Here is a 26,941-nt window from a genome sequence, read left to right as displayed (position 1 = left end):
ATGTCAAAAATTATTCTCCTAGGGCACAAAAATCACTTTTTCTGACATCTTATGCCCTTACTGCCGCTTCCTAGCATATTGATAAGTCTGTTTTCAGTGTAGGCAAAACAAGGTCTTGAAGGAACTTCAACTTCTAACCTGTAAGCCTTGCCTTCAGCTTGAGTCTGCATACTGGATAGTTTAATAGCTTGTTACTCTCAACCTCAGATTTTCATTCACATCTCTTTCTCCCTCTGCCTTCCTCTCCTTTTAATAATCTTTCTCCCATTTTTCTCATAAGAGAGCTGCTATGGCTTATATTCTTCTGCATTTAAATACTTACAAATTTTCACACAAAGCATGATGACATTTGGTGAGTATATTTCAACAAGATTCTTTGTTTTGATAAGAAAGCTCCCAATGCTCTTGGTTTACATAAGCTTATATGTTGTATTTTTTTTCCAGAACTAGTTCAAGCTCATTGCTTTATGAAACATACCTAATGGTGAAACAGTCCAGGGTGAAAACAAATTTCAACAGAGGCAGTTATACCTTTTTAAAGTCCTTTCCCGAGTACCATGTAATTCCGTAGTAGTATTAGGAAGTATTTGATCTTTACTGTACATAGAGTATAAATAAATTATACAGCTGCCTACCTCTGTAAAAAAGCATAATCTTCAGTGAGAATCCTTGCAATATATGATAACAGTGGAACAACTGAAAGAAGTATGTCAAGAGCAGAAACGAGTCCGTGTAAGTATGTGACGTATATGAGCTTACACCTGGTAAGCACCTTTTCTTGCACATTTCTGGCCAATCAATGAGTAAATTGCTCTGTTTCTATTGACAAGGCCCAGCCCAAGGCCATCCACTATGGTTTAAAATGTTCAGGGTCTTCCCATTCTTTTCTGCATAAGCACTGCAAAGAATCAGGCAGAAATCCAGTCCTGCCTTTTACCGGCAGGTTCATATGTTGGACTCAATGGAGGGAACTGGTCTAGATTACGATTTCTATTGATCCTTTTTTTTAATAAACATTTTATACCAGCATAAAAAACCCAGAAGGTTTTGCAGAATAAAAATAACAGTCATTTTTGGAAAAAACTCTGAAGAGCACATCTTGAATAGCCAACATAAATTATCTTGCAATTATCTTTTAATAGCCTCAGAAAGTCATGGTGGCCACATGTGACAAACTCATACAACGATGTACAGAAACACATTTAGAGCCCTTTATTTCCATTTCCAGAGGAGCAAAAGGCACGGAAGAGCGTGTTCATCCCTCAGATTGTTTGTACAGCAGAGGTAAGATTATCTTTCGTAAATCTTGAAAGATACGTTCTACTACAAGGAAGAAGGGTTGAGGTTTTTTCCTAGCAGGGAGCCTGGAGTCCCTGTGGCAACCAGGTTCCCGAAGAAACGTGCAGAAGGTGATGGACACGTTTGCGTGCAACAGTTGTGTCACCCGTGCCAGCAGAGCCGTGTAATGTCGTTCTGTGTTAGCGCGGGCAGGACATGATGGGAACTGTCTCTGCTTACTTTTGCAACTGAATTCACTGTCAGGAAGTAGTTGCAAAGCCTGCCCAGCTGGATTCTGTTAAAAAGAATCACTTCTGCCTCACTTAGCCTGGGCTGATTGATCTGATGTTGAGAAAAGGCTGAGCAGAAAAAGGAAACGGTGGCTGCTTATGAAGGGTTGCTGAGAATATTCCTCCTGGTTACCCATTGAATTCACAGTTTTTAACCGAGTGGTGAGCCAGGTGTATTTCTGGAAAGTGCTTCGGGCTCAGATTTTACCTTTTCTGTCCCCCAGAGTTCAACCTTTGCAGGGACCACTGCTGCGGAGCTCCTTTCTCGTTGTCTCCCAGCCTTTATCACACAAGGATGAACTTTAGATACCAACATAAACCGTGGCTATAGCCTGCTTATGGCTTAGTCAGCATCTAAGGCGCCGCTTAATGTCTAAATTTGCGACAGCAGGTACTGACCTCTTGTCTTAACCAAAATCTTGCAGCGTTAAAAAATTGCCCTCCTGAGAAGCCAGGAACTGCAATAGATGCGCCCGGGTGGGTTTGTGTGCTCTACGGTTATGAGTTCCTCTGAGGAGCACTCAGGAGTGTTGTTGACTGTGATCCAAGTGGCTCGAATAATGTGCTCCTTTTAGAGCTTCTTATCACACTGATTTTCAAATTATTCACTGAACCTACTGATCCTTTAAAACCATGTTCCACTTTCAGTTTTAAATGAGGTAGCTAGACAGCAGCAGAGACCAGCAGTGCGAGAATGCAATTTGGATGCTGTGAACGCGCTCCTTTGTGCTTTCAAGCTGATGCACTGAGGTGTAGCTGAAATCTGTGTTTAAAAGCAATCTAAATTAAAAGTATATTTTTTTCATTGTGAGTTTCTTCAAAAATGTAGCGTTCATGTCAGCCCTTCTTTCGATTTGGTTGAACCGAGCACTGTGAAGCCTGATGACTATGAATGTGCTGCATACTCTCCATAATTATGAAATGAACATTCACCATAATAAATTTCTGCACATAGCACATTTATAAACTCTGTATTTTGACTGTTCATTGTGTACAATTGCTTAGAAAAAGAATGTGTAGTAAACTCTGAATTCTGCAACCAGTTAAATACAGATCTGACAGAAAACAAACTCCTTCATAAGGTGTCCTGATATGTCCCCAGAAGGGACAAGGCTTCTGCAGTGAAAATGGTATGGAAAGGTGCAGTTAAGATTTTCTTCAGAATACAAGGGGCTCAAAATGAGTCTGCATGGGTGACATTCATTGTGTCATATAACATTACAGGAAGATATTCGACTTTGTCATAACAATAGCATTCTCAGAAAACAACCAGTCATTTTTACTTCTAAGTTTTTCTACTCATTTGTGACACCAACATGGTTTTGGGCCTTCAGATTGACAACACAGACTTTGGCCATTTGGAGTTACAGAGGCTCCATTTAAACTGTGGATCTGGGAATACTTCCAAATGCCTGGATCCAGGTGTTCACCCAGGTAATCTGTAACCTCCTGTTGGACACGGCTTTGCCCTGGTTTCTCCATCCCACCTTGGCTTCCAGTGAAGAGAACCCACATGCGCTCACTACACAGGACACAGAACGTGCTCTAGTCATAGCCCAGCTCTAGTTTTTGCCTGATGGTGCTCTGGTGTCCAGGTATTCCTCTGCTGATTCCTTTCCATCCTTCTGACCTGGTATTTCCTTCTATTAATCTGTGGTCTTTTCCTTGCCCCTCTCTTCCCATGACCATACTGCTCTTCTCATCCCTCTAGCTCCAGTCTTCTCTCCTCTAGCTCTCCTACTCTTCTCCTCCCAGCTGTGGACTCCTGTAGCCAGTTCTTTCCAGGTGCCCCATCACTTCTCAGGAGCTTTCTGCTCACTCTGTTTCTTCCAGACCCATTTTCCTATTTCACTCTTGTGAAGAAGATTCTCTGTAATGCTATCCCTTTCCCCCTTATGTTTATTGGCATAATGCCTATAGCTTTCCCCCCAGTAAATACTACGCTATGAAAACAAAATCCCAGTTTTCTAGCTGCTGCTCAACTTTCAGCCAACTAGGTCCAAGCCATGCCCCATGGACTTCAGAAATTTATCTGAATTTCTTGCTTTGCTTATCTTTCTTCTGAACTAAAAATGTTCTGGTTTCAGCTGTGATAGAGTTCATTTTCTTTCTAGTAGCTGGTACAGTGTTATGGTTTGGGTTCAGTATGAGAAGAATGTTGATAACACACTGATGTTTCCAGTTGTTGCTCAGTAGGGTTTAGACCAAGTCCAGGATCTTTTGGCTTCTCCTGCCCAGCCAGCAAGAAGGCTGGAGGGGCACAAGGATTTGGGAGGGGACACAGCCAGGACAGCGGACCTAAACTGGCCAAAGGGGTATTCCATACCGTGTGTTGTCGTGCCCAGTATATAAACTGGGGGGAGTTGGTCTGGGAGGGATCGCTGCTCAGGAACTAACTGGGCATCGGTTGGTGAGTGGTGAGCAACTTGCACTGTGCATCACTTGTATATTCCAATTCTTCTATTATTATCGTCATTTTATTATTGTTATTATTATAATTATTAGTTTCTTCCTTTCTGTTCTAGTAAACTGTTCTTATCTCAGCCCACGAGTTTTACTTTTTTTTTTTCAACTCTCTGCCCCATCCCACTGTGGGGGCTAGTGAGTGAGCAGCTGCGTGGTGCTTAGTTGCTGGCTGGGGTTAAACCATGGCAAAAATATTAAATTGAAAGTTGCCTCTGACAGGCAGAGGCCAGTATCTCTTATTGCCTCAAGTTATTCATTAAAGTCAGTGGACATAAAAGGCAGAGAGATATAATTCACTCAGGAAAAAAAAAAAAAAAGGAGCAAATCTGCTCATACTACTCCATGATTAGACAGTGAAGAAGAAAAGAATGTGATCAGTGTTCACACGTTAAAGAGAAATCCCAATTTGTGAACGCAGTCAGGGCAGGATGGACTCTGTGATCCCACTGACCCTTCTGGGGTCCTTAAGCTTTTTAAATATTGAAGCCATCTTCTACTTAGTTATTTTAAGCATGGCCCATTCTAGGTCATAGCTTTAGGGAACATTCCTGTGGGATTGTATCCATGAAGTCCTTTGTTACCAGTTGTAAGAATACAGGAAAGAGGGCTGCAGAGTGCTGCCTTCTGGACATGAACAGTTTGGGGTTTTTTGTACAATTATTACTTAGTAAGGGCTCTTTGTTTTAAGAGTACTGGATGTCCAAGGGCTTGCCAAATTAAATACTGTGAAATTCTCTCTGAATTAGACAGAGGTGTGCAGCATAAATTGAATGGTTCAAACCAAGATAGTAATTCAATAAAAACCACAGCAAGATTACCAGCTTTCAACATTTTGCAACCTGAGTACTAAAATTTGTGTCAATTGTGTATGAATTTTTGTACGAGTTAAAGATTGCACCAGTGTTTTGCAAATACACAGGAATGAATTTAAGTTGAGCTCAGCACCAATGGCTGATCAAATGTCATACTCTGCAACTCCAAAGATAAGTTTTAAAGACTTACTCAAAGGTCAACATCTCTTTAAACCCTGCAAAAAGCACTTCATGTGACAGCAAACTTTCTTGTGATGTACAGCAGAATTATACAAATATGTGATACAACTTTATTTGTCTGGCGTATTGAGATAGCATGTCATGTTTACAGCTTAGTTGAAACTGAGGGGGAATTGGGAAGCACGTCCTATTCCTGAGGGTAAAATGTAATTTTCTAATAAATAAGAAGTGAGGATGGATGAAAATGTAAATCCCTCAGACATTCTGAATTCCGTCATGACTTTGATATATAATTGTTTAATGATTTCCTGAGGGAAAAATGTCACTTTGTATTTCAGGAATGGTAGCCTGGAAGATTTGGTGCAGGAGATGTCCTAGAAAATATTTGTAGGAATGCAGTGGTTCTTCAGGAGGTATAGCTGCTTTTTGTAAGGGAGCCTGTCTCTCAAGTCTTCTTTTTTATTTCAGGAATAATGCAGCCTTCATAATTCAATATTAGTATACTGTAGGATTTTGAGCTGTTCTTTCTACATAGCACTAGGGAAAAAATACTTAGGGAACAGGAATCTGCTAGAATACATCCAAGCAGTGCTAGAGAGCTGCTGTTACGGCCCAACTTAAACACTGCTCTAGATTCTCCTCTGAGAGGCACCGTTGTTCCTCGGTGCCTCCACACAGTGTAAAGTTATTCCACATGCCTATTGATAAAAATGAAAGATGTGTAAGAGGATTCATAATACTTGCCTTGCTCTTTCTGTTCTCATTCTTTTTCAAAATCAGCCGTGAAGTTCAGAAGGTATCACATGTAGAAAGTGTTGCAAAAGGAAGTGGGTTGTTTATTTTTTTCCGTATGTTATAACCAGCAGTATCGGCGTGAGATGACCAGCTCTGTTTGCTAGGGTTGTGACCTCAGGTGTGCTGAATGTGAGTCAGTAATAATCTGGATATCTTGCACTGGAAGTGGCACATAAGTATAATGTGAATATCTGTTGATTTTTTTGAGGTCTTGCTGTGCCAGGAGTCGGCCGTCGGTGCACCTATAACGACGTTTCGGTCTGGATCAGCAGTGCACTCCTGAAGCAAACCTCCTAACTGTCCTCTTTGCTGTGGCTCAGCTCCCATCACGGACCGACCTCAGCGCATCCAACACGGATCCCTTTCCAGCCAAGCTAACCCACGAGACGTCCTCCAGGGGGTAGCCCGTAACGAACGGCGGCTGCGGGTGGGCATTCAGCTCCCTGTCTTGGACGAGCGCGAGTTGAAATTCCCCCGAAAATGTCCCATGCCGATGCTGAGTGCTCAGCACCAGCCGTTTTGACCTACGGACCCGTTCCCCTTGAGCTGCTCTACTTGTTTGCGGAGGAGTAGCAGGGCACTCCGCGGGTCACCAAACGGAGGTGTGCTTTGAAGTGATGTCTTACCAGGGCTCGGGTAGTTATTCACTCTTCCACATCTCACTAAGTCACCCGTGGCTTCAGGTTTTCATTAACCAGCCTGACTTTCTTCCTCAAACAGCGGGCGAGTGAAAAGGATTACCCACAAGACTATCTGGAAAAAAAGACTACGAGTACTTTTAAATGAAAGTATAGAGGACTTTTTCTACCAGAAACTACAAGGGAAGAGCAAAACCTTCACATATGTCATTTTACTCATTCTAAGGCTAGCAGGCTTTGGTACGCAAATACAGGGGAGGAAAAGAATGGGAAACAGATGTACCCAGAAGGTACTGGAGTTTCTTGGGAGACTGGAGAGGGATATAGTACTAGATATTTTTTTAGAAGAAAAAACCATAAGACACACATTCAAATGAAAGCTAATAAATATTAGTAATGGGAGAGTTATTTCCTTTGAAATGAATTGGTAGAAAATACTATAAGTTGAAAAGATTATAGTAGGGCTAAGCTTTCTACGTGGAATGTTTCAGGATTCTAGCAGGAAGGTGAAATATAATGCTATGTTTTGAATAAGCTAACTCCACATCAAGGTATTTGAGTTTACTGAGGAGAGTAGAAACCACATTATGGTGTTGTGCTGCCACAGCACCTCTGGGACGTTGTGCTTAGAAGGCTGGCTTCTGGCAGCCTCAGTTCTGGACTTCATGTCACGCTCTCTTCTCTCCTCTCTCATGGTACAGGATGGGAAGCGTAGGTAATTCAGGCAGCATGCTCTGTGAAAACATAAAAAGGAAAAATTCCGTGTCAAAGCTTTGCTTTCACAATGCTCACCATGTTTTCTTTCTTGAGAGTGTCATACCATTTTGGTAAGAGAAAGTTTTTAACCATTTAAGTTTAAAATGTTGGCTGATATTCAGATTATATTTAATTTTCATTGTCAGAATTTCCAAAATTGAAATTCTAAATTTCAGTCAAGACTAATCACGAACGTATGGCAAAGCACGCTGTGAAAAGATTTTGTGCTGTCAAAACAAGATTCTGACAGCCTCAGATGACACGTGTCCGTAGCAGATCTGGCATGGGTAGCGGCAACAAAAAACACCACGCTCTCTCGTCTTTGCTGTCATTCTGGAGGATGACAGCCGTGGAAGGCAGTCCAAGCTTATTTCTTAACCCTTCGCAGAAGTTGCCATTAAGACATCAACTTCTGAGGAGGGAGGTGGTGCAGATGTCCTTGTGCAAAGCAATTTCAGGAAGACTCCTACGTGTTTCACACTTGCCAGTGAAGAATTGCAGAAGTGGCAACTTCTAATTGCTTAGGTGCAAGCTATTGACGTTAGTACACATTAATAAATTAATCCAGTCCCACAAAGAATAATCGAAGCATCCTGGGAACCATGGCACAGGAGCTAGGTCACATCAGCAGTACCAGAAAGGGGTGAAAGGGTGGGTTTTGCTCGATAATAAAATATTATGAAAGAACATCATCCTGAAGTTGGGCTTTTGCAGTTGATGGATACTTGCCAACTTTGGCCACTCTGCCTGTAACTCATTTCCCCCATTTTAAATAAGGAAAAACATCATTGAAACAAGAGTAAGACTTATGACACACTCAGTTACTACAGCGGGAACATCATACGTTCATCAAGTACAATCTTTTATGGTCAATTTGGGTGAAATGTGCTAAACTAGGCCCCTCTGAATGGCGGGAAGAGAAACACTGAATATCCAGCTACTGCCCAAGACAAGATTCACTGAAAAGCAGCGTGTGAGCATATAATTAAAGATTTATAGTGGTTCATGTGTAGAAGGGGCCATAAGGACACTTTAGAGATTTCTTAAGTGTGCAGCTTTGCAACTTGCACATTTTTAATACAGCTCTTTTTTTTCCCAAGTCATCTTGGATTTCAGCACAGTAGCAGAGAAAGAAAATGAGCAAATGCTGCTCCTGACAAGATTGTCCATCTGGCGTAGTTTTTCCATGTAGTAGTGTGAGGAAATGTCAGCTGTCACTTGGAAGTGAATGCGCGCAGGTTCAGCTGCCTAAATTTCTCATGGAGGGTGACAGACCTAGAGAAATTCATCCAAGGCTTTGTTTCCAACAGCTGCCACAGCTTAGGGTGCAGCATCTATCCTCCGTGTGACTCACTCACCATCCAAAGCATAGTTAGGCAGCTGCTAAAATTTCACCAGCCCCAACGCCGTGGTACAGCTCTCCCCAACCAGCCGGGCAATTCCCCTTGGAACCCACGGGGCCAATTCTACGTCGGGAGGCTCGCACCCCAGCTGAAACCACGGCATTTTGGACTGGCCTGGCCAATAAAGCGGCTTTAGGACAACCAAACATTTGCAGCACATGGCCAGCGCCCTGTCCTTGTCGTTCTCTGCTTCTGCGCGGGTGACTTGAAGTTGGGGCGGTGGGAAAGCCTCGGCCAAATCAGGAGCTGGGGCTTGCAAGACCGCCCTGGTTCATATCGTGGCACTGCTCAGCTTACCAGTACAGCTGGCAAGGGTGATACTGGTGGGCAAAGTGTGTTGTCAGTTTGGGAGGAGGGGGGCAGAGATGCTCGTGGGTTGAAGACGCAGCACATGCTGACCTAGAGTCAAATGCTGGAATTGTATTTAGTAAGTTGTTAAATAGGAAAAAAATGGACCAAATCCAGCCAGTTCACAGTGGACTCCAAATCTATTTAAATACAAGGCATGAATGCTCAACCTTGAGTTTGGTACAAAACCTTAATCACAAGAAGCCTGGGACCGTGGTCTGAAGAAACTAAGCACATAAGCCTGAAGAAAAGGACCAAAAGCAAAGTGATATCCACCTCAGAATATGTTTTATCACTACTTCGAATTAAAAACTGCAACCTTTTGTTTGGCCAAGAAGGTTTCTTGCTGCACAGGTGCAATGGAAGTAGCCAGCGTATTTTTGGAACTGGGTTTTTAATTACAGATAATCTGGTTTACATGGCGTTAAGAAAAGGCAACAATTTGAAGCTCCTGGGAAATATAAAGCACTAACGGAATAAGTCGATGTTTGGCTATTTCAACCAGATCAGTCTGAAAAGCAGAATCTAGCATGGAAACTTGGGATTGCAGCATAGGAACTCTGTAAGCCTGTTGTTTCCTCAGCTGCAGCTGATTTTTCTTCAAAAAGAAAATACATGTATATCCCACAGTAGTGCTGGGGAGCAGCAAAAGCCTGTAACATGGACAAATTTCCAGTTCTGGTTGCATCTGATAGTGGAATAATAAATATCAAACAAGAACTCTCAAAGAAAAGTTGGAGTGTTAAATAAATGGCTACTGAATAGAAATACAAAAACTGAACAGACATGCCAGCACTTTGAAGTCCCTACCATGTCAGACAGCATTCCTAACTTGGATGATGGCTGACTGTGCATTGTTTCGTATAGAGCTGCTTAGGAGTTTTTAATCAGAACAATTTTCTGGAAGAAAAGTAAAATTTACCTTGGGGGATTTTCTATTTGCTGTTTGAAAACAATAGGAACAAAATTAACTTTCCAACTGGAATGAAAATTCTTCCTCTCAGAGGCCATACACTTTTTACTAAGAACTAGTAAAAATCAGTAAATTGCATTTTTTTGCTAAAATCTTCTATGAAAGTTAGCAAAATCTTTCAAATCGTGCAGCTAACAAAGCCCAAAAGTTCCAGTTCAGGGCTGAACCATGCTTTTTTAAATGTCTAGACTTTCAGCGGGCTGAATTTCCATTTTTCCAGAAGCTCTAGACAGAACAAAGCGTTGTCAACCCTTCATAGAATAGCAAAGCAATTCTCACATCAGCCCCATGGATGCTACCGCCTCTTAGCTGCTTCTGATACTTCTGTGGTGCTGCAGCACACATCGCAGGATGCAGAGAATTATCTTGCCATTTAAATGTGTAAGAAAGCCTCAAAGCTTTTTTTGAAACTGAGGGGTACTTACAGTAACTTTGAAAAATTCATCTTGCTTTTTCAAAGAAGATTTTTAATGTAGCAGAAGTGATTAAATCTACCTATTACCAGCCTTGCCTGCAGTGAAAATGTGCAGAGATCCAAACATGTTTGCTTACTCAGCTGTCACAAATAATTAGCAACCAGGAGGCTGACTTTAAGTTTAATTGGGTTTAATTAATTGGCTCACATTCACCATGATATAAGGCAAAAGTACCCTCCTAATCATCCAATAAAAACCAGTAAGAGATCACTGGTAAGAATTCTGTAAGGCTGGTTGCTGAAACTCCTGTAGACTTTGTATCAGCCTAACAAACCAAAGGATATGTGAGATTAAATCTAAAGGAAGGACAAGACAGTTCCAGAAGAAAATCAGCAAGAAGGATCGGGTATCTAGACAAAAGAGTTAAGGACAGAAAATACTAGACTGGAGAGGAGTTGTGGTGGTGGAGGACTTGTGGGATGAGACTCACCTTAGCTCATGCTAGGCATCTGCTGTAGTGATGTCCTTACCTGAACATATGGCCCATAATAAATAGAGAGAAATAGGCAGTTCTGGAACATAATTTTCCAATCAAGATAGATCTCAGACTGAAATGAATGATTACCTACAACTGCATCCATTAATACTACTTTTATTGTAGATGTCTAAAGTGAGATGAGAGATACCCTGCCCTGGGTACTCTCATTAGAGTAAAGGTGGCTTTTAAAAGTAAAATAAAACACTTCTTGTTCGAATAATACAGAATGTACCAGGCTATCAATCAGCATAGGAGTTTCTCAAGACTGTTTGCTGAGCTTGGCAGGATTACTGGTAAGACACTTTCTTAGACTTCCCTGTAAAACTCCTCCTCACGTGAGGTGTGCCACCATATCTGGGTGTTCTTGTGTAGATCATGAAGTTGACAACCCCAAATTTCCTAGTTAAAATGACGGATTTTAGGTTATTCAAGAAAGGTAGCTAGGGTAGGGCACACCACAAGGGGAGCTGAGTATAAATAGTAATAGACTTAGGCTTGATCTAAGCCCCATGTGGTCCCGGCTACACTATAAAGCAACCAAGAAAAAACATACTTGAAGGAGAAGCAAAGGATACAAATAGCCTTTAAAATATATGCTCTTGTTTGCCTGTGAGTTAGCTGAAATAAAGGAAAATAGATGCTGAACATAAATCCCTTAGGGTATGAGTATCCAGATGAATTACAAAGCATGACTTTTCTGATGTTTGACACGGAGTAGCCTGAATTGAAGAGTGCTTTATAGGCTTTTACTTTCTGTTTTACATTTCTGAAGCTGTCTCTACAAGTTATTTTTCATCCTGCTCTCTCTTCCATGTGCTCCTTTTAATTTGGTATTGAAAGCAAAACTTCGCAAACAGTTCTTTGCAATAGGTGACACCAATGAATGATTTTGCCTTTCATGGGATTTCATACACTGACTTTGCTCTGACAGATGCCAAACTCTGAATATCCACTAGCTTTTGACTGCCCTAACGAACCTTCCTAATGAGCTCTTCCTGTGAAGAGATGACTGGAAAGAAAAGTAAAATAATGGAGAGAAAAAAAAGTGAAAAAGGAAGAAGACAAGATTAAGAAAGGTAAAATATTTCAAAATTACTCCTGAATTCTTTTTGCCTCAAAACTTCTTCTTTCCTTTTTTGCCTATGCCACTTTACATTTTTTGTGGCCTCCTGCATATTTGTCCAAAGTTCTGCAAAAGATAATCTCATGGGATGGCGCTCCAAGCAGCCTCCCAAATTTGTTTCTGTAATAAAGCTACGCAAAGCTCCAACCTCACATAGCTCCCTCTTCACTGGGACTGTGTTGCTGACATAAGATTGCGAATGACTGATGCACGTTTGTGCCAAACTCTGCAATCTGTCTCAACTGGGTTCATGGCTTTGTTTATCGCTGCTCAAAACCAGATCAATATGCAGCTTACAGCTGTTGGATAACAAGATATGCACTGTGACTTCCTCTCCCTTTCCTGACTCCAGGCTTTTATAACGCTCAAAAAATGACTTCCAAGCAGTCTCTTCTCCACTGTTTGATATATTCTCAAGTGTATATGGTCCTGTTAGAGCCTATAAGCTACAGGTTCATGAGTCCTGTGTGCCTTTCTACTAAGGAAAGAGTTTTTTCCCCCCTATTCCTTTCCTTCCTTCCCCAGGGAGACAAAACCCTGAATATTTCAGCCTCTCACCTCATGCAAGGTCATATCTACAAACTCTCTTCTACAATGCTTCATTGTTGGGAAAAGACAAAAATTGCAAAAACTGATCACAAACGATGCTAGTGCAAAGAAGTCATGACTGTTATTCTGTATTTATCACTTTTCTACAACGCAAAAATGGTTCTCTTTGGTATGTTTTTTGAAGTTACAACTTCTGGTGTTGCATTTGCATGTTAAGTTGTCTCGATGGAAGCTACCTAATACTCTAAACATAGTTAATTTAAAAAATACACTCAGTGTCACGTGTATGTATTCATCTGAGAGAAAGACACAAGACATGGTATGGAACGATGGTTTGTGGTGGTTTTATTTTGTGTGTGTTTGTGAAAGAAGGGGACTTGCTGTGAATTTTGGGCATCAAGTCCCTGCTGTGGGTACGGGCATGAACAGACCCCGACCTCTCAAGAGCCACCACGTACCTCGGCGCAAAGCAGCGGACTTTGTAATAACATCGGGAGCCCAAGTCTGCTCTCTGAGATGGCAATTTTCCAACTTGCATCACTAACAAGGCAAACTGGAACTAGACAGATTTATTTATATGGGTTAGTAAAGACTTCTTATGTGTGATAACTTTCCCACAGGAACAGCTTTTGAGTTAGCTGCCAAATGAAAATTGAATGCCATGATACCATGTTTATTTATGCATCTGTTATTACTGCTCTTATTTACATGATCCTGGCAAATTTTTATGTGTTCTACAGTGCAGACACATTTTTATCACACGTTTGAAGCATTAAGTTCATATTGATGGAGCTAGGTGGTAAAAAAGCCTTCTGCTCAGCCTTTTTGAACAGAATATGTGTGTTCACACGTTTCCCACGGGACGTGAGAGATCACACAACTTCAGAAGCTCTGGGTGTTCTTCTAGTCTCATTTCAGAGATTTTCATGAAATCCCATTCCGATTCCCACTCGTATCTGCAGCCCTATTCCACCCCTGGCTAGTGCCAGGAAGGTGATTGGGAGTGAGATATCAAAGCTATCATGTCAATACTGCAAATTGTTTATGATAAAAGCTTAAACTCTTTGAAAGGCGTTGTCAGATTAATTCCTACCATGTTCTTTTGACACAAGGTCAACAGTGCCAGCTGAGACACGTATTAGGTGAGGCACAGCAATCCATGAATGCATCTGTACTGCTTTTGGGTTCCACCAGTTCGACCTTTGTCCTAAAGAGTTTGTGCATTTACTTACTGCAGTCAGCACTAGAAGTCATCCACGACAAGCTCCGCTGTAGGGATAGATACCCTCTAAATATCCATAGTTTATATAGTCTATGAATCAAAGGCTGAGGAAGGCTATGATTGCTCTGTTGAACTACTTCAGTGGGGTAGATATTGTAGTAAGATGAAATATTTATGTATAAGAGGAAAGCTGGCATAAGATCAACTGCACAGATGCCTAGTCATGAAGTGGGTTTCTGTTCAGCCTTTTGAAAGGGTTTGCTGCAGTTTGAAGATAGAGTTATACCGGATTATGAGAGGCTAAAATAATAAGTTTTCTGAGGAAAGCAGGAAATGGATGCAACAACCTATTGGGTTCTTTCCAGAATGATGTTTTTTAGATGGTTCTGGTGCTGGTAATTAATTTTGTCTGTCTCTTCAGCGTTATTTGTCATTTTGTGTTCTAAATGGTTTTGTGCAGTTTAGTGGGAAAATAACATGATTCAATTAAGGGAGGCTTATTTTGGACAAATGAAATTAAAAGCAATATTGTACTGGTTAAAAAAAATCCTTTTGGCTACAACACAGAAAAATCTGATAGACTGTAGACATTTTTTTCTCTCTTCTAAGATGCATGTGCTTTTTTCCTGTATTTAAAACAAAAAGGCATGGAAGTTTAGCATATATTATTTCAACAAGTAGCTATGAGATTGGCTCTTTGGATTAAAATAAAATCTAAATGTAAAGACCAAACAGGGTTCCTAAACAAATGTTTGCCTCTTCTGTACAAAGATGGAAAATCCCAAGACTTAGTTTATGGATAAAACTTTGGCTGCTGAAGTGCAGCATGCATCAGATGTCTGGTTCCCACACAGATTGTAACCCATACAGAGCTCCCTCCTGATCTGGGAATTTTCCAGAATTTTTCAGGATGAAAGTGTTTGTAACGAGTTGTAACTCTCGTCCCCGCCACGCTTCAGGTGCCCGGGTCAGGGCTGGGAGCGTTAGCAAGGGCAACGTGTTAAGACGAGATGAGTCCTGCAGAATGAAAAAGCTGCATTTGAGCATCTCGTATTCACGCAATTTGCATTTTGGGTGGCTGCTGTGGATTAGGCGTGCTGGGTGCTGGCTGTGTGTCTTCTGGCTTCGTGTCATCTGTAAGCGTTTGATTTGAGACATCCCTCTGCAATACAAGCCGAAGTGCAGGGAAGCAGTGATGATTGAGATTTCCTTGAAAAGTGCCTGCTGATATAGAAAAACATTTCAGAATAATTTTATTTTCTATTTTTTTCACCTTCTCAGATTGCTGCCTGGCCAATGGATCCTAGGGGAAGGCTCCCAGTAACTATGGCTGTAGAAACAGAGAGGCAAATTTCATCCAGACTGTGTGTGTGTGCTCCATCAACTCTGGTGTGATCCAGATTCAGGACAGGGTGGAATTAGATTCCAAATAGGCAAACAAACACGGTGGGGAAGAAGAGTTCTGCAGAAAGGATAATGTATGTCTTCAAACCAGCTTTGCTTTCCTTCCAACTATTTGTGGCTGGAGATCTAACGATCTTGATCCACAGCTTCGTTTCCATTCCCAGGGGAGGCTGTAGCTGGCAGAATGGACAGGCTCTGTATGCTCACTGGCCATAAACTAATCTCTAGACAATGTTTTCCGTGTTGAGAATTATTTTCAAATGGATTAACTTACTCTGTGTGCCAAGACCTTATTTTGTGAGATTGTGATTTCAGTGTAACTAACAGACACAGCTACTCTCAGCTTTACTTTGACAGTTAAAAATAACCAAATTAAAAGCAATGGGTAGCTTAGAAAACTGCCTAACATCTGTTTCCGAGTTTGATTTATTAACCCTTTTGGAACTCATAACCTTGCTTATTTTCCCTGGCATCCCCTCAGCAGCCCACAGCTTTACTTAACCTCACATGGCCAAAGCTCTGCACGCCAGTGACGTTATTCCCTGTTGCCTCAAAGATAAGTGAGGGTGCAGTCAGGCCCCCGAGGAGTGAAAAGCAGACGATTATCTCATCTTGGTGAGGTCATGGGGTAAGGCATGAGGGCTTCCAGCTCCCCCCCACTTCTTCTGCCCCACAGGGCAGCGATTGCTCCCACCGTCAGTCCCATCTGCCTTGACGATACCTCTTTTTAGTTTCCCTATAGCAAAGATGTAAAGATCACGTAAATTTGAGCAAGTTTGACCAGATTGTAGAGGTTGAGCAGCCTCTTATACACAACACTCGTTCTTCATGAGGTTCAGCCATAACTACAGTATGAAGAACCTTGTTTTGCTGCTGTTAGTTGTCTTTGTAGCATCTTGTGAAATGATTTCCTGAAAAGCTTGAAACCCATTGCTGGTTAGTGTCAGCAACTTTAGCTGGTATCTCATAGTCAGGCTGGATTAGTTGACCATCTTTAAACTTCCGTGCAGTAATTTTGTTCTCTGCTGCAAAGCAGCCTGCAGTTTGTTTAAAGCTGAAAACATTTTTTTTTCCCAGCTACGGTGTTAAAAGATGATGAAAACCAGCGAACAAAAAGACTTACTGTATGGTGCTGGTGACAGCCTTTTAGCCATGGTCCCTGTGGGGATAACCTATGGCTCCCAGGCTCCTTGAACAGTTTTCATCCGAGTGTCGTTGCTGCAAGCGCAGATACGCGCTAATGCGTGCCAAGAGCGGGCACCGCTGCATTGATCCACCGGCAGCGAGCGCAGACATCTACCAGGCATCAGCGATGAAGTATTTGGCACACATCACCCAGGCTGCATTTACAAATTGAAATTTCGACCCTTCTAATTAGGCTGATGGGCCTCAAAATGTCAACCGGTACCCAGGAGGCTTTTTGAGCCTCAAGACAAACAGACAACAGATTTAAGAATATTTTCTGTCCCTTCATCTGAATTAGCTGAGTGACTGGAAAAGGTTTTCGGACAAAGTGTCAGTAATGTTACTGCTGTTGGACACCAATACCCTTAAATCCAGGTACACTTAATCAAGTGTAGGTATTCCAGGTGCTGATAAGCTATTTTAGCTACATGAGGTTGCAAGATATCATATGGAAACTAACTGCAAGTGCTTTAGCAAATCCATTAGTGTTCATAAACTTGGAGGGGGGGCAACTCCCCCCCCCCCCCAAACCCCCCCAAAACCCAACCAACCAAACACAAAGCTAAAAAAAACCTCTCCTTTTTTTTTTTTTAAAAAAAATAAGGTATAAATAACCTGATGTTTTTAATAGTGCCAGCTAAGCTACCTATTTTTTTAAAGCTACTTGCAAGGATTTGAGAGCTTCCTTTATGATCTGGTCCAGAAGCAAAGGCAATTATGAACATAAATTTTTAGTACAGCATCATGAGTCGCTTCAGGCTGGGTTTTCAAATGTGTTTTGCACCTACAGATGCAGAGGTGCTTTGTGGCATTTGTAAAAATGTCTGCAGATACCCAAGAAGAAGGGTGCCAAGAAGGCACTTATTAAGAAGCCAGATAACTCTATTTGCCTCACTTTCTACGTACCTGTGACTGAAATAATGCTGAACTCACAGGAATGGAAAGTTTGCTGGAAGTGGTAAGCATTAAACAAAAAATCTTTATTGGTTTCACTGCAGAGAAAGCTCTGACAGATTTGTCAAAATTCCCCACATCTGTCCTTTCACAAGTCCAAAATTAACAAAACTGAATTTCAGGTATGACTCCAGCTGTGAGTTGGTGGGAAGCACAAAGGTATGCAGAAAATAAATCTGACTGTGCTAAAAAAAACCCCAAACCACTGTGTTCCCAGACTCCCAAAACAATGGTTAAACAGTTTTAAGTAAAATTATTGAAAAAAAATAAAAATTTCCAGCATAGTAATTATTCTAACTTATGGTATAAACGCATTTTGGTATGGTTTATATTTAGCAGGGATTATAACAAAATCCTGACTACTCCATTTAGAAGTCGCTTTTTTTGCTTCATCTCAGGGAGAGCGTTGAGTTGCAGCCTGCACAGTTGCAAGGCTCATACACCGATGCTGAGTAAAATGCTGCCATCTTTTGGCTGTACTCGACAGAAACAGGTAGAAAAAAAATAAATCTACAAGATTTTATCTTAAAAAAGACAAGCAGCAGTTGCTGCCTCTGCAGAAGTTGCTCCTAAGACTGTTGTCATCAGCTATAATGCCATTATCCTGGTTCTCGGTCACGGACTGTAGCTCCATAGGTGCTGTACAAACCCTGAATAAAAAGTGGTCCTGTTCCCAAATAATGACAGAAACCCCAAAATAAAATCCCCCAGCAAGAAAGCCAAAAAAAACAAAAGAGAGAGAGAGAGAGACAGGCAGATGTGGAGCACAGCAAACCAGTGAAGCAAACATATAGGGATAACAGGCAGTGGTTTCAGTATACCTGCAGGGTTGAAAAAAGGTTTTTAGACACTAAATGGGTTCTCTCAGCTCTAAAAACTAAGGTCCGTGGAGCTTCCTTTTTCATGGCCATTAAAAAAAAAAAAAAAGTATGCACACATTCAATAAGTGGTGGAAGGAGCATAACCCATTTTGATAAGAATAATTTTGAGAAAAGCGTATAATGAAATTCTAGATACTACCAGTGTTAGATTAATTCCCCCTACTCCCAGCTTCTTACTGGTTGCTCCACAGCTAAAGCAAGACTAGCACAGACTCGGACCTTGCCTTGGAAATGAAATTCCCTGAAAAGAGATTTTTTTTATTTTATTTTTTTTTCTCCCTCTCCTGAAGCCCACGGGAGGACCGAGCCATGGGGCTGGTGATGGGAGCTCCCTGCCCGGGCTCTCCCTGGGGGCTGCCTCCGCAGGTGAAGTCGCTCATGTGCACTTGCCCTTGCAGAATAAATCATTTACAGTTTAACACCTTTCTTCTTTCAGGAAATTACCTTCTGCTGCTTTAATTTAAAAATATGATAGTACCTTTCACAGGAGAAGCCATGCAATGACACAAACCCCTAGGTTACAAGCAAAAATGCAAGGCTTTTTTTTTTTTCTCTCCTTCCATTTTAGAATCTCAGCATTTTTTGTCTTTTATGTTAAGTATGGCCCCGGGCCCTTCCCCTTTCCTACCATACACAAATGACACCTCTCAAGCGCAGAGATCTGTGGCATGCTACAGCAAAAAGAGCTCTTTTCAAAACACAATAATCCATAAATCCAGCTGGTGATCAAGCACTACCGTTCAAATATTTGTTATCCTTTTGCACAGTAATAAATAGAAATTTATTTTTAGAAATTTAATTGCCCGTTCTCTTGTTAAAAAGTAATTGCCAGTTGTATGCCCAGCAGCAGTTAGCGTCTGCCCAGCACATAAATATTTCTCAACTCTCCTTTTACATTCTAATACTGTCCAGGGACTCACTCTCTCAGAAAAAAAACTAATACCTATGCTTTGCCAGGATCATTGCTTATTAGGTTGAGGATTATTCCTGCATGCATACACCTGTATTTGAGGCTTTTGTAGAATTTAGCTTGCTAGCGGTTGGGTTGTACGCATTAGGCATTGGAAAATTACCACTGACTGGCCTCCTGCAAGCCTTCAGCGATCCTGTAAGGTAGGCTGGTATTTTTTGAGACAGACTCCAAACAACATCCACCTAGAAAATGTACTCGTATCAAATGTACATAGCTTAGATTAAATACATGAATTGTTAATACAGGTATTATGCCACAGGTATATATTTGTCTTGTCCCTATTTTTACCAAACTCAGCCTAATCTTAATCGTACAGGCTAAAGCTTAACTTTCCCACCACCGAATCTGTAAATCAGAGACAGATGTGCCCTCTCTGCCCATGGGAGAAAGTGCACCCAAGGAAAGCTGTATTCCAGGGGGAAATAGCTGCTGTGCTGTGCTTCCACGTTCCTGGCGGAAACCTGGCTAAGAGAAGTTGTTCTTCCTTTGAGCCCCAGAGCCTGATCCCATTTGTACAGCTCAGTTTCTAGGGTAACAGCAAAGAGAAGATAAACTCAGTTCTGGGAGCATGACTCTAAATCAAACCCCAAAGAAGTCTCTTCTCTCTGACTCTCAAAAACCCAAAGACGCCAACGTTTTAATGCCCTGTTGCGCTGAAGCCATGTCGTTGAAATGAATATCAGAAGCTGTAGTAGTCTGCATAGCAGGAATACCTCCCCCTTGCACAGTCCTCTTCTCTCAGCCTCTGTAGCCGATGGGCTGGCAGGAGTAAGACGCACTGATTTCCATCGCGGGTGGAACGCAAGAAAGCACTAGAAGCAGAGCTGACTTCCAAAAACCTCTGGGTCCCAAACCCAGGTGCTCGAGTACCCATTAACGCTTGCAGTCAGGATCGTTACTCTGGATTAGGAGGGGAACTCAATGTCAGAGCAATCCTGCCGGCGCATCTTCCAGCAGATCCCGGTGCAAGGAAAGCGTGCCCCAGTCTTCCACCGATTCACTGGGCATAGAAGGAAGGAAACACTGGGCGTTTCACGCATATCCCCCTAAAACAAACTTCTGCGTAATGAAAATAAACACCTCAGTAGCCCTTGCTCTGTTGTCCACCTGGGTCGTTGCGTTTGGCACAGAAGTCTTCACCCGGTATTTACGTACTACGTAATACATGGGTATTCACGGGGCTGGTTTCCTATCAGCCAGCCGATTCTACTATGGATTTGCTGGTTGCTGTTAAAATTACAACACATGCCCAGCAGCCATTTGACCGAGTTGTCTGTTCTTGTTTTCCAAAGGTGGTAATGCTAACTATGGAACATGACAAGTATTCGGCAAATTGGTTTTTACAGAATGTGAATGTCGATCTCCTCATTCAATTACATTTCTAGCCAGGATTGTCATAAAGCCTTCAAAGTGTTCTCGTAGGGATTTGTAATTACTAATGCCAAGAAAAAACAGCTGTCATCTTGCTAAAAAATCTACTGAATTTTGTAATAAACCTTGCTCTTGTATAACATGGCTGCTCTTGTTGGCAGCATGTATTGCATCTGCTGCAAAATCTTGTTTTACAACTAGGCCTAAAACAGGAAATAGAAAGCAAATATATATTTTTACAAATGATTCCTGGTTAAAACATGCTACTGAATATGTTACACTCTGAAATCCCTGTAATACCTGAAACATGGTTATTCAAAATTTTTTTTTTCTATAAGCACAAATCACGACTTGGGTATATCTGAGTAGCAGATGTGAACTGTATGGGCAAATGCTGATGGGCAATTCATGTCAAAAGATGAACTTGATTGCATAGATATAGTGTTCAGGAAGAATGTTAGTGAAAGACAATGTTAGTTTTTGTAGGTATTTGATGAAATTGTGGGCGACTATAGATTCCTGATTCTGGAATTGAAGAAATGATAGCACTCTCAAGTTTCTCATAGAAAAAAAAGGTATGTTTAGCATGGACTTTTAATTTAATTAAAATTTAATTAATTAAATTAAATATTAATTAAAATAAAGGGACCATCACTTTCACTGCTCATCATGTCTCCACAAACCAGCTGCAGAGCCATCATCTACTACAGGTTCACAAACAAGTAATTCAGAAGTATGGCAGACATTGCTTGTCCTGAGTGGTGAAAAATGTCATGGAGCTGGTATTTTTTGTGGGACATCATCTGATACATTCTTCTGGGATAAACATTCTGAGAATGAAATTATCTTCCTCCTCCATTTGCAGCAACTTTATTTTTTAACCACTAAACTTTCAGAGAAAAAGCTTCAAAATATTTATTTTTTATTAAGCTTAATTGAAGTCTTACGCTGAAAATTGAAAGTCATACTTTAGTCCCACTCCACCATGACAGGCTTAGAAGATTTGAGATTTTACCTGAAGAAGGGTTACGTGGGAAGACTAAGAAAATGGAAGTTGGGGAGAGACCCTAGGGAAAAAAAAGAGGAGCTAAAGCAACAGAAAAACATATGAGAAACTCATTATCCATCTTCCACCTATGTTTCTGACAAGAATGGAATCTGTCTCCAGCTAGGTGCCGTGGTTTAACCCCAGCCGGCAACTAAGCGTCACGCAGCCGCTCACGCACTGCCCCCCCCCCCCCCCCCCCCCCCCCAGTGGGATGGGGGAGAGAATTGGAAAAAAAATGTAAAACTCGTGGGTTGAAATAAGAACAGTTTAAAAGAACAGAAAGGAAAAAAATTATAATAATAACAATAATAAAATGACAATAATAATAATTAAAGGATTGGAATATACAAAACAAGTGATGCACAATGCAATTGTTCACCACCCACCGACCGATGCCCAGTTAGTTCCCGAGCAGCGATCTCCCCAGGCCAAGTCCCCCCAGTTTATATACTGGGCATGACGTCACACGGTATGGAATACCCCTTTGGCCAGTTTGGGTCAGCTGTCCTGGCTGTTTCCCCTCCCAAATTCTTGTGCCCCTCCAGCCTTCTTTCTGGCTGGGCAGGAGAAGCCGAAAAATCCTTGACTTGGTCTAAACCCTACTGAGCACCAACTGGAAACATCAGTGTGTTATCAACATTCTTCTCACACTGAACCCAAACCACAGCACTGTACCAGCTGCTAGGAAGAAAATGAACTCTATCACAGCTGAAACCAGGACACTAGGACACAACATTTTTTTCTAGCAGAGAAGCATTTTGCTGGAGGGACTTGTAAGCAAGGGAGAAAGATGGTCTTCCTTTTCCATAAGGGTTGGCTGGAGTGCCAAGTACATGGATTGGAAGCGATCAGAACAATTACAACTGTGGAGTTGAAAATATCCTTTTTAAAATTTCTGAGATGCCTGCTCTTAATAAGTTCAGTTTGTGTTGCATGGGAAATCTTGTTACTATGCTTTGAGAGACTGTGCTTTGCTTTAAAATGGATGGAAATAATTTTCTTCCTCCAGAAAACAGAATATGTTGATGGAAAAACTACTCCTCCAGGAACAATTGCTAAGGAAGAGGCAAGAATGGGACTGCACTTTAGAAATATAGATTCTCCTCCTGACTTATATCGACACAAAAAATCACTAGCTAGTAATTTTGAATCTCTAGCCAGATTCTTTGAATATTAATGAAATTCTCAGAACGATACAAAATGTGTCTTTTTTATGTGCCTATAAATCAAATGAGTATATCTACTCTTGGGCTTGTTGCATATTATTCCATTTTAAAACCAATAGTTTCTTCAACTTCATTTAACTTCTGAGTCTTCCAGATTTACTTACATGATTTGACTTTTTTTTTAGTTACCTTTTTAGAAAAAAAGTATAGTATGTAAAATGAGTAACTTTGAAGTTCTTTTTCTGTACTTTTCTTGGGTCAGTTTTAACTAGGGTCGTGTTTGAAACATCTTTGAATAAGTGAAAGGTTTTATAAATGAAATTTTTGATTCTCATAGAACCAACTTAATCTAGATACTAGAGATTTAGGTAAGAAAAAAAAAAAAAAGGAAAAAAAAAAAGCGCCCAACAATAAGCCTCTCCTCATACTAAGGAAATCATGATAAATAATATGGCACTCATCATCAAGAATACAAAGAACATAAGGGAAAAAGTTGTACCTCTGCTCCAATTTAAGTCCTGATCATGAACATGACCCTAAATATCACCCAGAACATAAGCAGTGACAGCAGCTGGTAAATTCTTAGGGACAGATCCCAAACCCCTCATGCCCTTGTTCCCACCATCTGTTACCCAAATACTACTCAGTCGTGGCGTTGACATGCATCAGCCTGCGTCTCAGCTCATCGTCGCTTGCCTTGCGGCTCCTGGTTGTCCGTCTCAGGGATGTGGATGGGGTAAATCAGGACAAGCAGCTGATTTATAGGCTCAGTTGTCCTCAAACCAAGGTACAGGAGAAGTCAGAAGGGCTGTGGGCTGAGCCTCACCCTCGAGTGGATCTGGGACTTGAACGAGGTATACTCTTGGACCTGAGAGCATGGAAGGTCTCTGTGGCTCTGCAGCTTAGACAAACCCAGAGAGTCCTATATATGTGAGAAAACCTAGAGAAATTGAAGCGGGCAGCCGTCTGCTGTAAAACGCACCTGACCAGTGCTGAGAAATTACAGAGCTGGCTTTAAGCACACGAGTGCGGGTACCTTTAGCAGTGAAACCACGGCAGCAAATATTTCAGCAAATATTGTACAGAACCAGCCAGGCCCAGATGGTTGATGCCCAAGGCAGTGTCACTACAAAAGGCTGTTCCCCAGAACAGCTAGGGTGACAGGAACACAAGCAAGTGTCCACAGGGTACAGCTAAATTTCCCACTGTAGTATAGACATAACCTTCTAGCTACCAGATAACCTCCACGCTACGAAATAAATTGAAGACTCGTGCCAAGCTTTGCAGACATATAATTTCTGATCCTTTTCTTCACCCTAGTCCATTCTTCTTCTGCACATCTAATTCTGATCTTGGTGGGTTCCACAGCTGCCTCCTTCCTTCTGCTGAAAACAGATTGTTGGTTGAAGGAAGGGTAGGTCTCACATCCAGTATGAAATGTAACTGCTGCAAAAAAATTCATCTTTGATTCAAAGGGACTGCTAAGTGGTTGATAAGAAAAGTAAGATGTAGCACTTTGGCAAGAGCACGTTCAGAAATACGAAACAGCTCAGTGCCTTACCTTCTCCCTGTGGCAGATCTGACATTTGTGTGCATTGCTAGCTTGGACCGACAAATTACCCAGTATTTTCCATTAACATTCGTGCTGCCAGGTCTTATAGTAAGTAGGGAGATACCAGATTTCAGCTGAGCTGGAGATAATGTTAGAAAGCAAACTATCCCAGCCGTCTACCAAATTACAGACAAGCTCTGACTATAACCCAGTTAGTTGTCTCAGCCACTGCTGGGGGGCAGGATGGCCAAACGGGTCAAAGCTAGAGAAAAATAGCTCTTCCTCTTCCTCACCTCAAGAGATGGTCTCTGGAAGAGGAATCAGGAAACTCACAAGTTTTGTTCCCTTCTTATTGCCCAGGAGAAAACTTTTCCTCAAAGAAAAGTCAGATCAGAAGATGGTGCAAGGGTGAAGAGCTCTGGGTCTGTGCCTTAGCCTCCAGCGCTTCGATAAGGTGGACGCAAAACTCCTTGGGGTGCAAGAGGGACTGACGTGAGAATTTGGGAAGCAGACGCGGTTGCTGAGGAGAACTATGGGGTTGTAGGATCGCTCTGAAGAAGCAGCTGTAGTAGAGGCTGTTCTGGAGGCTGTTTAGGGATAGCATTAATTCCTGGGTACACAGTGAACAGACGTGCTTGCAGGAGGTAAATATGGAACGGTGAGCATCACAGATGCTCTTCTCTCTCTGTCGCTTGCATGCATATACAGGCACACACCTATCTCCAGAAGGGCAACGCAAGCCGAGGGCTCAGGTAACCAAGCCTTTGTTTAAAAAGTCCTTTCTAGCAGAGGAGGTCTGATTTTTGAGCCTTTGTTATTTGGCATACTGCAAAATAACAGTCCAAAATCCTGCTTGGCTCCGAGCCACCTTTACTGTGGCCAGGCAACAAGGGAAACAGAAGGTGCCTCTGGGTGAGGCTGTGGCCCATCGGATTTTACAGTGGGAGCACTGGGAGTGATGGAGCTGACAGAGTGCGGAAGGAGAGAGAAATGCCTGTGATCTGTTTTTCTAGGGTATGCCCTGGCAAGGAGGCAGGATAGAGAACATCTCCGAGGGACTTCTGCTGGGAAAAGGCTTTGCCAGCCAAATGCAAATACATAGAGTTCCTGACCTGTCTTCTGTAGTCCCTTGATCTTTTTTTTTTTTCTCTGCTGTCTTTTATCTTCAATCGGCAGCTGTACCCAACATCTGTCTTCCCTGGAGCAGTGTCAGCAGTGCGTGCAGTTCCCTCCCTTGGCCACCCAAGGAAAAGAGAGAAGGAGATGCCACCAGTGATTTGGAGGATGAAACTTGTGCCGCACACTCGGACCGGCCGCGCAGCTTTCCCACACGCGGTTTGGCTCTGGTCAGCCCTGTTCTTTCTGAGTGACAGCAGGTCAGAGAAACACACGATCCCCAGAGGGAACAGGAATATAAGCTAACCCCCATCTTGCATAAAAGTAAGGGAAGTTGGATAAAGCCCAAAGAACAATCTGAGCTTCCTCCGTAGTTCCTGCTCTGCCTTTTTGAACAAAAAGTTCCTTCTGCTGCCTTGGTTTCCCCTTCACTACAGCAAAGAAAGACGTTCCTCGTATATCCCCCATTACGAGAGTGAAGCGAGGCACAGATATTTGTGTTATCTGAAGTCTCCTGTCTTCTGAGGGCACTTCTAACTTTGGGCCTGGATTTCTGAAAGCTCTCCTGTTGCCTTCCCCTTACCTGCTGATGGCAGAATATTCTGGGCATGAGTTGTGAAAAAGCATAGGATCTTCTTTGGCAACTTCAAAATAATTGGAAGTAAGTATTTATTTAAGTGCAAAGCTACAGTAAGAATGGTTTAAATTTACCATAACCTTCAGAAACAAAGCCACTGGAAAGAGAAAAATTCTAGTCCTGCTGTCTGCCTAGATATGCTGTGTGCTGTCCCTGAAGCTGGAGTATCCCTCAGGCATCCTGAGCATCTCTAACTGGGACCAGTTAGAGAAAGAAGAGGGGACATGACCATGACTAGTGTTCACCCACTGTGGAGTCAGGGAGCAGCTGGGATCTGCTGTCTAGATCCAGACCCTGGGAAACCCTTCTCTGTCTCACAACTTAGATCCGTCTTTAGAATCTGTAGGTAAATTAAGCACCAGCTGATTGTGATTTAGAAATTCACATGAAGCACAAAAGTGAGAAAGAATTTCATGTAGGCATTTCAGAGCCTTGCAGAAGCCTAAGCAAAATCATCCCCCAAAAACAAAATAGCAACTAAAGAACTGGCTAACTGAATGGTCGTGTTGCTCTTGCTGTGATAGTCAAAGGGCAGGTAAGACAAGGTTTCTAGACAGAGTTCGCATCTTTTTTTTAGGCCAGATAGTATACTTGGAAAATTAGATAAGCCTTATGCACACAAGTTCTTGTCCTAAATACAGATAATGCCTTTTATTAGACCACCTTTTGGAGACTCACAGTCCTTTGGTTTAGAAGGAAAGGGTTGGACAGGATTCTCAAGGGTGTCTCGAAACTCATTAGATACCTCTGTGTGGGTAACTGAACCTAACGATTGTTTCTAGGTAAAGAAAATTGGGTTTGACTCACAAATTCTGTCTTAGTTTACAAGAAATCATCTTCCTCCACACTGTTCAGAAGACATTTCAA

Source organism: Accipiter gentilis, chromosome 31, assembly GCF_929443795.1.
Source record: "Accipiter gentilis chromosome 31, bAccGen1.1, whole genome shotgun sequence".
In the NCBI taxonomy this organism is placed as follows: Eukaryota; Metazoa; Chordata; class Aves; order Accipitriformes; family Accipitridae; genus Astur; species Astur gentilis.
Note: the sequence above shows the minus strand (reverse complement) of the source record.